Source organism: Opisthorchis viverrini, assembly GCF_000715545.1.
Source record: "Opisthorchis viverrini unplaced genomic scaffold opera_v5_266, whole genome shotgun sequence".
Taxonomy (NCBI): Eukaryota; Metazoa; Platyhelminthes; class Trematoda; order Opisthorchiida; family Opisthorchiidae; genus Opisthorchis; species Opisthorchis viverrini.
This window is the reverse complement of record NW_008751919.1, coordinates 316,289-326,384: the sequence shown is the minus strand read 5'-3', so window position 1 is coordinate 326,384 and position 10,096 is coordinate 316,289. Positions and strand designations below refer to the sequence as shown.

The following is a 10,096-nucleotide window of genomic DNA, read 5'->3' as shown; positions in this document are numbered from 1 at the left end:
ACATTTGGAATTCATTTGTCAGCTTTATCAGTGCTGCTCTCTGCATGGAAACGCCCACCAAATGTATTTGACAACCAATGTTTGATCGTAGCGTGAGGAAATTTGGTAGCATTCAGTTCACATGTCGTTCCATAAGTAAAGCCATTCTATACTGAAAAGCTGAGAATCAGTGTATGGCTGTCTAGTGCTTACTGGGATCCATCAACAGCGCACATTCCATGAAACTGTAGTTGGGATTACGAACTGATGGTCTCTTGATAGTCGGTTGAACACTAATTTTCTGTCACGAGCAACCGATCCTCATCATGATTAACTTGCACTTAAGGATAGATTGGCATTGAGCGACTTCACCTGGAAGAGGTCCCGTTTGAGAAGAAACATTTTTCAAGCATAGCAATTTTCATACTGAAAGTAGGGAATTGGAGAAATTAATAGTGGCCGATGTGCCCTTAATGCACTATGACCTTGGTTTCCTACTTAGTTCCCGACTTAGTTCTCTAGATTTTATATTCTAATCTTTCTCATTTCTGATGAGATTTAAGTTATTACCCAACCGCGCAACTTACTGTTTACAGATCTAATAGCTTTTAACAAACAAATGTTTTCCAGTTTGATAAGGAATTGCTTGGTTCAAAGGATCATTCATTGTAACGACTTTTATTGAGCAGCACTCAGTGTTCAGATTCGGAAACATCATCAGTGTGCCCGCTGAAGTGAGAGCAATGAAGAAACTAGCACTTGTTATCGTCCTCGAGTGATCTATCTTCAGAGGGAGCTGGCAATAAAATAAGCGCCGGTATCGACTCTCTATAGGAGCAGCGACGCCCGTCCTTCAAGGACGCATATAGATTTTGTCTTGCTCTTTTACTTAAGCGATTCACTCATAATCTTGCCATTTCATTGCTTGTTTTGAATTTCAGCGGATTCTATTGTTACTCGAGATGTGGAGGAGGGTTTCTTGGTTCGAATCCTGTGTAACGTCTCAACGAATGGTCTACAAAATGGCACCGGTCCGCTGCGTTACGAATGGCGTAATCCCAATGGCACACTGGTGGGAACTCAGTGGAAACTGGAGTTGGGAAAAATTCAAGTACAAGAATCAGGAATGTTTGTTTGCCGCGTTTCGTACGAGTATGACAATAAACAAATGTCCACCAGCTCTGCAACTCGGATCAATGTCCTGAAACGTGGTTGGGATGGGAAAAATTCAAGTACAAGAATCAGGAATGTATGTTTGCCGCGTTTCGTACGAGTATGACAATAAACAAATGTCCACCTGCAACTCGGCTCGGATCAATGTCCTGAAACGTGAGTTGTGATGGTTTCAAGTGAAGGGCAGTTTTGTGCATCAGCTTTTAAGTTTTGTATAAGTCCCTTTGAAAGAATGTCATCAAAACCTAAAGTACGAATCTATTTGAGCGACTGCGGCTAGAATTTTGAAAATTAGAGAATTAGAGAATTTGAGAAACTAGAAATGTAGCCTACCAAACGGTCTCGTAACGTCACCAGTTCTGCTTCTTAGAGGGTATTTAAAACCATATATAGGATGCATGCAGTTATTGCCGTATCCAGAAAAGCGCATTTAAACATATGAGTAGTATAACTGGAGGCTTCAAAGATATTCATAACCCCCATCTATCAGGTGGATGTCGCCCTGAAAACTGCTTTCACAAATTAATGGATAAATAATCCAGGTACACGTCTACTTTTGGTACACCAGGAACTGACGCCATCTCCACAAAAATGTGGCATTGTGATCATTCTGCTTGTCGGTTTTGTGGAAATCATTTGTTCTGGAGAGAAGCAAACTTTCAGTTAACCTTCCACTGTCACAATACACAGTTTCAGATAGTTTTTAGAATGCATTCCGGCTACATTAAACGTATTTGAAAAGCCACCTTAAATGAGGTAATCAGGTCTACATAGGGAAAAAATGGTCAGTTATATATCGAGGTCAATATGCCCGTCAATCAAGATTGGCACCTTGTGAGCAAATCAGGTGCATAAGTTTAGCGAATATACCCTCATTTGCAAACTAATTTGCCTGAAAACATCACAAACGAGAGATTCAGACGGGCTCCAGGTGAGTCTGTTGAAAAGCCAAATTAGTTTGCAAATGAGTGTATATTCGCTAATTTCGTGCAATTTGGTTTCAAATAAAACATAATTTTGACAGAAACCCGGGAATTGCGCCCACCCGATGAGCCCCAAAAAGGGCGGAATCGGTCGTGGACTGCCGACAGATATTCAGCAACCTTATGAGTAGTGTATACATTTAGTTGTAAAATTGTTCACGCTGAAAAGAAGACATTACTAATTTTGCGTCACCTATGGGTGATTCTGCCTTCAGTAAATTTCAGGGAGCTGTCGGTATGAAACAGCCTTTTGAATATGACGATATATCTTCCATGAAACATAGGAATCTATATCAGACGGTTCACACGCACCTAATAGTGACAAGTTTGTTTGTTCTTCTTATTCGTCGCTGCTGACGGTGATGGGAAGGGCGTCCTTGCGTAAGAATTTTTCTACTGGCCAATCAGAAATAAGCATTGACACATCCACCGAGTATGTGTGATTCCTCAGGCATCCTCTTAAATTTTTCTGGATTTTATTTCGAACATTAAATTGTAATGAACGAACAATACGAAGCGGTCCTATCATTTTCGTACCAAACTGCCATCAGATGCCTGATCAGACACCACACATATGTTTCATCAGTGTACACTGCTACACATGTATGTGCCACTTAAGTGAGTTCCACTGTGCATTACTTCATCAGGTGAATGCTGTGCAGAATGTGGTCGAGAACATCAGAAGTGCATCCAGAATGCCATCCTGTCATCAAACACACGCCAGCACACAAACCAATCAAATATAACTAAACTGACTCAGCTAGATGAATTTTACCCGGTTCATTTAATAAGTTGGTCAATCAGCTAGCCATCAGCAAGTGCCCAGCAGCATACAATTTTGAGGTTGAACGCCCGCTCAGTGTTTATATATCAGGAGAATATTCTATCGGCCCCAACCTTCTGAGGTGAATCTAAAGTAGATCTGGTTGTCTGACTCCAAAATTTGAGTTGTGATGCGCTAGGCACGGGTGAATTGAGAATTTCGCTAAGCATCCATTTACATAAGGTACCGAGATGCGGTCCGCGACTAACAGTATTCGAGTAATTAACCCGTAAGATGTAGCTGACATCTCCTGCCTTCATTCTTCCAGGAGCAAGCCATCATTATGTTGAGAAAGTTGCGCATACTTCTTAAGCGTTTGGAATTTGTTGAGGACTGGCACCGAAATTTCTAACACATATATCTCATGAAAAACCCATCTTAATAGTATATAAAAGTGTAGGATTGAATGAATCTGCCTGAGGACGACACCTGTAGCGCATGGACGTGCATTTAAGAATGATCACGAATATGCTAGGTTTACGAAAGTGGCCGCCTACATTGAACTAACTAAGTAGATTTCGTGTGAATCCCCTTTTTCATAACAAGACAGTTGGGTAGTAATAAACTTTTTGTGTACCACCGGGCCTAGTTTGATGATAGCGTGCGGTGAGGTATAAACCAGCCTACGTTGCATTTGCGACGCCCACCATTCGGTCAGAAGTAACACTTGATAAAGCAGTTTAAGGAGACTTTAGACTGGACACGGCACAACGTCTGAATGTCTAACCTGAGCTTCCCGATTGTGAATGAAGGCTACTCATTAGCCATACGTCGCACAGTTAGTGTAAAATTTTGTACATGTTTGATCCAGCTGTTTAGATGTAAATGGATGTCGGTACAAAAGGGCTAGCAAATTTTGTCTGTAACTTATCAGGCAGAACACCAGCAGACGTCAGCTGTTGGTTTCGAAACGTCAAATAAGTAGGTCACTAAGGAATATGTTGACGAAATTTTGCGCAGATTAAAGGGTGAACATTTCAGCAGACCCGCTGAATTTTAAAAAAATTCAACAGTTATGATCCATGTAACACGAGGAGTAAAAAAACAATGGAGTATTTTTGCCAAAGAGTTGTTCCCACTTTCGGGGTACTCAGAGTTGATGTTTTCTCCAGCATATGTGACCAAACCCGGAAAAGAACCCCTGAAAAGCTACTAAAAAAAGTGGTTGTCGGCGACTAGTGCACTATTCGTGAACAGCAAGGTTTTACTCCTAAGAAATATGACGAAGGACGGTACCTGGAATGAAGACCCTCTTCTGGCTAAAATATGCAACGCTAGACATGGGCTCTGCAAACATATCCACGCAGCCATCCTGACCAGTGCCAGGTTGTCCTTTCCAAGAGCTAAGAGATGAATTGCGTGACAATCCTACTCACCGTCGTGGCATATTTTCGGAAAACTCTGCATCACCACTCAAAGTGAAAATCTCTCAAGCGTGAACACATTCACCCCTTCACATGTGAAAATTCAGATGCGTCCAACGTGCGCTGGTGGTGATACGCTTGCCTCGAATGTTAGGCGGTCGGAGTTCAAACCCCGGCACGGCCACTGAATATGCACTGCTAATGAGATCTAATAAGAGCGAAACTTCAGTTCGGTGTTTCTCCCTTTGGTATGAACTAACCAGACTACTTGTGCCGGGGGGAAGACTTTCCAAACGAGAGGAATGTGAGTTTTAACAATATATTTCCCGCAAACCCCTCAGCAGATATCAAACGATTCATCGAAGGCAAATAACAGCAGGCGTCTCTACAATGCTATGCTTTGAAGTATGAACCTTTATTCTAACATGTCAACCCCTTGAAGACAAACTCAGAGATTTAACACATGGAAACCATATCTGGTTGACGGATTTGTCTATGGCCTTACTCGGGCTTTGTTCACTTAGTGAGGCACAAAGTGTAATCTTTCAAGACAGGTGAAAATCAACAGAAGCTTCCAGTTTTGGCTCGTGACGGTTGTCACGCCAAAACAGCAGATTGGATGTGAGTAGCTTATCGCCCTCAAAATAGACCAGCATTGCATATCTGCACAAACAGCCGCTTGTAAGTGCATTTAGGTATAACACGTCACCAAAGACCCAAGGATATGAAGACATATTAGTTCTCAAAAGCCATTATCTGTTTCATTCTCTGAAAAGTGAAATTACGTCAGATGACAGCCTGCAAACATCTGCCCATCAAAGGTATGCAGTTTAGTTTAAAAAAAATCGAACGCAAGTTCAACCTCGAAGAAAAACTTCCACCGCCGTGGAATGATTCAGTACGCAGGACGCCCTGGGACAATCCGTCATCACTTTACCGTGGTTCCTACACTTCCTGAGCTAGTAAATTGATGTTTGGCTAGTAATAAAACAGAGGTAGTATGACCTTTATTGATACAGTTGGGCTGCGCTAATTATTGATTGGCTTAAAGCACGTGATACTCCTTAATGAATATGCACAGTATTTTGGCATAGGTATCAATAAAAATTAAACTAGTCACCTTGTGTGGAACAAGAATTTTATGGCGACGATTCAGGGTATGAATGGCGGAAATTTACGCTAAAATTTCATACATGTTCCTCATATTGGCTAATATCCAACTTCGTGAAATTACTCCGCATGATTTGAATGAGATCTGGACATCTCCAAACTAGAGCCAAAGGCCGTTTTTTCTCTAAAAATCTCCAGTTGGAAGACAGTTAGACCTACCAGTTAACAGCCAAACGCTGGAAGTGTAGACCAGGCCATCGTTGTTTAGCTGTAACACCGTTTCGCTGCCCACCTGCCGAAGGACGTGCCAGTGTAACGTGGATACTACTGATGAGGGGCATACGAGTAGTATGTTTTCTCGTAATCCGCTTTGCTGCGTCTCTTGAAAAGTAACATCTATTACGGAATTTGTGGGGTCGGTCTGTAGCATTTGCTTGCAATGGAGTAACAGTCAATGAATACCCAGAAAAGTTCGGGACGACGCGTTCAAGTAGAAGATAGATCTTCAGTTTGGTAAACAAGATGTATATGAGTTTTGCTCCCCTGTCCAATAGTCTAACTGTTCAGCTAGCATTTTCTAATAAATGACTCCACAGTGAAGGCCTTCTTGCTTTCGCCAGGCCTGAGATACTGCCAGAGTGCTAGAGCTCAGACAATTGTCGTTCTGGCAGAGACCATCGCAGGCGTACGAAACATCTGTTTTTTACAAATGCCAAGGTGAAGATATCAAGACAATGAGCAGGTTTTTGTTGAACAATCATGCAAGATTCAGCTAGATTACTGAGGATACAAAATGAGTCCAGCTAATGAGTTTCTGTACCCACTTTGTCAAGTTAAGTTGTTACTGGATTGGGAAGTGTGTACTCGACAGGTCGAGGAAACTACATTTTACTTTCCACTGAATTCGTTTTTCTATCTCTCACAGTATAAAAAGTGAAACCAGGTGGCACAATGAGCGAAACGATTGACTGGATCGAACGGTAGACTTTCGTGTATGTGCACCACATACGACATAGCAACGGGCCTTTGATGAAACCGTCACGTACAACTTAAAGTTTATAGAGGTTCGAGCAAGCTTTTGGCTTCCCGTGATCTGATGACCAGCGTGCAATTTTTAACACACCAAGACAGCTGGAGCGCATACTTCCATAGTCCTAACCCAACGACTTAGCAACTACGCTGCGGTCCTTACTTTGATCTCCAATCTCCATATTTCGGTGAAAGTTATTAGCCTGAACGTTAAAATGTACAACTGCGGATTCGCGACTCCTCTTCGACATGTCCAAGCAAAACGTCTAGGTTTTGGTGTAAAAAAACGCGGCTCAGAAAAACAGAAAGTGTCGCTTCCGGTATTTCGGTCTTCAATAAGAGGATGTCGTTTCGGCCCACCGCCTTCCTTTTCCTAGTGAAGTGACACAATTTGCCCTACTTCGACTGCTTTCCCTCGGGCATCGTGCAGTCTTCCCAACTATTGTAAGACCTCGCTTCCAGTTAACTCATTGAGCACTACTCTGATGGCCTACCCAAAGTGGGCAGTGATAATCTTCTCCTCTTCGTTTGCAACAACACGGAATGATCCAATCAGTGACGTGGAACCATTCCACGGTTTATTTCAGCACCAGCTGTATTAGAGATTATGATTTGGCGTTGAAAACATCTACTGCAACTCCAGTCTTGGCAAAAACAGCAAGTTCGTTTAGAAAGAAACGTCCTATAGAGATTTTTCGGTCTCTTGATTGTCACGTTACAACTTCTACACTGTCTACCTAGATCATAGATTATCGTGATACTCGATGTTAGCCTCTGCCGTGTTTTTCGGGACGAGTAAACACATATGTCAGTGCGAAACGTTTAAACATCTTGCTTTTTGTTACACACACAATCACCGATGATGAATGGATGCTGGTTCTGAGGCCAGGAGATCCAAGGAATGCTGGGTCCGAGTGATTCAAATGACGCGCTTTGTCCGCTACTTGTACCAGCAAATTGCCTCGAGTGATCGTGAGAATTGAGCCATCTTTATCTATTCAAACTGTTTTTATCGGGCGACTACTGGTTGATCTGACAGTTGAGTCCTCAATCCCGAATTGCCAGGAGTGACTGAATGCGTGGTAGAAAATGAAACACCACGAAGGGAATGACAACTGATCTGGGTTGTGGTTGAGCGAACCTAAGCCCCAACAGCTTCAGTGCATTTCTGAAGAAACTTTGGCGTATTGAAGCGAGCGTTTAAGTGGAATTCACTAAAAATTTCACAGTATCATTCCCTGTGTACAGAGCGTTGAACGGTATCAGACAACTGCCCGGTGTCGGCACGTGCCTGTTGCAACCAGATAATGCGACAGGAGATGGGTCAGCAATAACTGCTTGTCGATGAACATAAAAATCTCATACTAAATCTTCGGTGACCCGGTTGTACTCAGTGTTTACAATGGTGGAAACACATCACAGTACATTGGGTTTTCCGATCCTTCGTAGCATGGATAAACTATTCGTTTTTATGCAAAAAAAACTCACGGGAATGCGGTTCTCGGCCGAGCAAAACAGACAGTGATGTTTCGGTAGTAAATTCGAACCAAGACGCGCACAAGTAGAGTAGCTGACTGACCCAGTCATGTTGCATCCACACGATAAAATATGTATTAGATCGCTTCTCCAACACCGAGGAAATTTGATTTCAATCCATCAGCTTGAAAGCATCACTAGTTGGCCTAGTGATAGGAATGAAGCCATATCACGTACCCGTTTTTCCAGACCGCTTCTGACCAAAACGAGGACTCATAGTGGTTTATCGCAGCCCAGGGCAAGTCACTCTTTGTTCGCAATACTAATTCGTCAAACTCTCTTTTGTTGACTAAAATCTCGGGTACCAAAGTGGGTACATGACAAACAGTTTAGCGCGAATTACTGCGGACATATTCAAAGGATATCTATCAAACTTCGATTCTGGTAAAACCAGAGATTTCGTGATAAGCTGACAACATGGTTTCACCCACAGAGTGTGCTCTTTACTGATGTGGAGTCGATGGTTATTTTACTGTACTGAACCCCAATAGAAATAGCAAGAACAAGATAGGAAGAGTCGTTGTTTGCTGTTCATGGTGTCGTTTTTTCACCTACCATGGCTATGTATCATCCTCAAATTATGCGCTCAGATTTCAGCGACTTCAAAACGATAGTAATCGGTCCTTAAAGGCTTGGATATTCTCCGATTACTTAAGTGGATCTGACCAATGCGTGGTTCCCAATTCCAGTGACCTCGTCAAAATCATGGGGTTGCGTTGAACAAAAGGTAAATGATGGGAAGGACATAAATAGCCTCAACAATTATCGAAAATGCGTACTTTTAAACTCGGGTGATGCAACGAGCACATACTAAAAATGTCAGTAATTGCTTCAGGTTCAATGACACGTTGCAGAGTAATTCTTGCTGACAGACACGTTGTGGTATAACTTGCATATGGTGCCAAATACAGGCGTTGGTGCCCTCCATAGCCATTCGCAAAACGTGCCATGTCTTTAAAAAAATAACCACAAGTGAGATAAAGAGCACAAGAGTAAACTGCCGAGATGTAGATTCCGGATTTGTCCCCAAGAAGGTGGAAACGGTCGTGGGCTGTCAAACTTGTGAGTAGTTTCCTTTATGAAATTATACTGAGATATCTCGAATATCGTGCCAACTGAAACATGAGGCGGCCTGTGTGCAGCACATTCAGTTGTGGAATATCATAAACGAGAAATTCACTTGAGTCTCTCGTGAGAACCAAATTGATTTGCAAATCAGTGTAATTCTCGAAAACAGTTCAAGTTGGGTTCACGGAAAGTCGGGCACTGCGCCCAACTAATGAGCCCCCAAGAAGGGCGAAACAGGTCGTGGACTGTCGAAGAGTTTTCAGCAACCGTGTGAGTAGTTTCCTCCACGATAACATCACTTTTGTTTACCGTCGGCTGTTTACCGTTCAACGATGTGGAGGTATTTAAGCGGTTGACGAGCGAAGTAATTGCCTGGGCGGTTCATTGTTCGAACTCATTCTCGACACCCGGACTGTTCTTGCTTTAAATCTACAGCTATTCACTTTCAACACCCACCGTTACTTAAGGGTGCCAATCCGTCAACAGTGCGAACGCATTATCTTTCAGTCGAAATCCGAACCACTGTCCTAGAAGCTAACGTCACACATGGTTCATTTTACAGCCGCTTGTTGATTTAGCACGGAAAAATACTTTTCAGTCAGTTGCCACAAGGAATCCGTCGCATGAATCAACCGGTTTGGCTTTTCTATGGTAATACTCTACGAATAAATTAGTATCGTTTTGAATAAAGTGACGTCACACACAGTAGAGACTAACAAACGGTTGAAACATCGAGCCAATAAATACCTCACCTCCATTTATTGCATTATTTAGAGACCAGGTTTGAAGCCTATTCATATCCGTTCGGGAAGCACCTGGGTACCAGTTCAAGTAAAAAGCATTTTTCGAGAAATTAAACTCATTTGCAAATCAATTTGATTTTCACGAGAGACTCAACCGCGTCTCTCGTTTATGATGTTTTTCAACTGCATGTGCTGCACACAGGTAGCCTCATGTTTCAGTTGGCACGATATTCGAGATATCGCAGTATAATTTCATAAAGGAAACTACTCACAAGGTTGCTGAAAACT

General features: G+C 42.4%; 1 protein-coding gene across 1 annotated transcript in view; it reads left to right on the top strand.

The window, feature by feature from the left end:
* Positions 1 to 10,096, top strand: part of T265_09208 (hypothetical protein) — a gene marked incomplete at both ends in the record, with an annotated part of 125,305 nt that overhangs the window by 1,372 nt on the left and 113,837 nt on the right. The window lies entirely within an intron of this gene.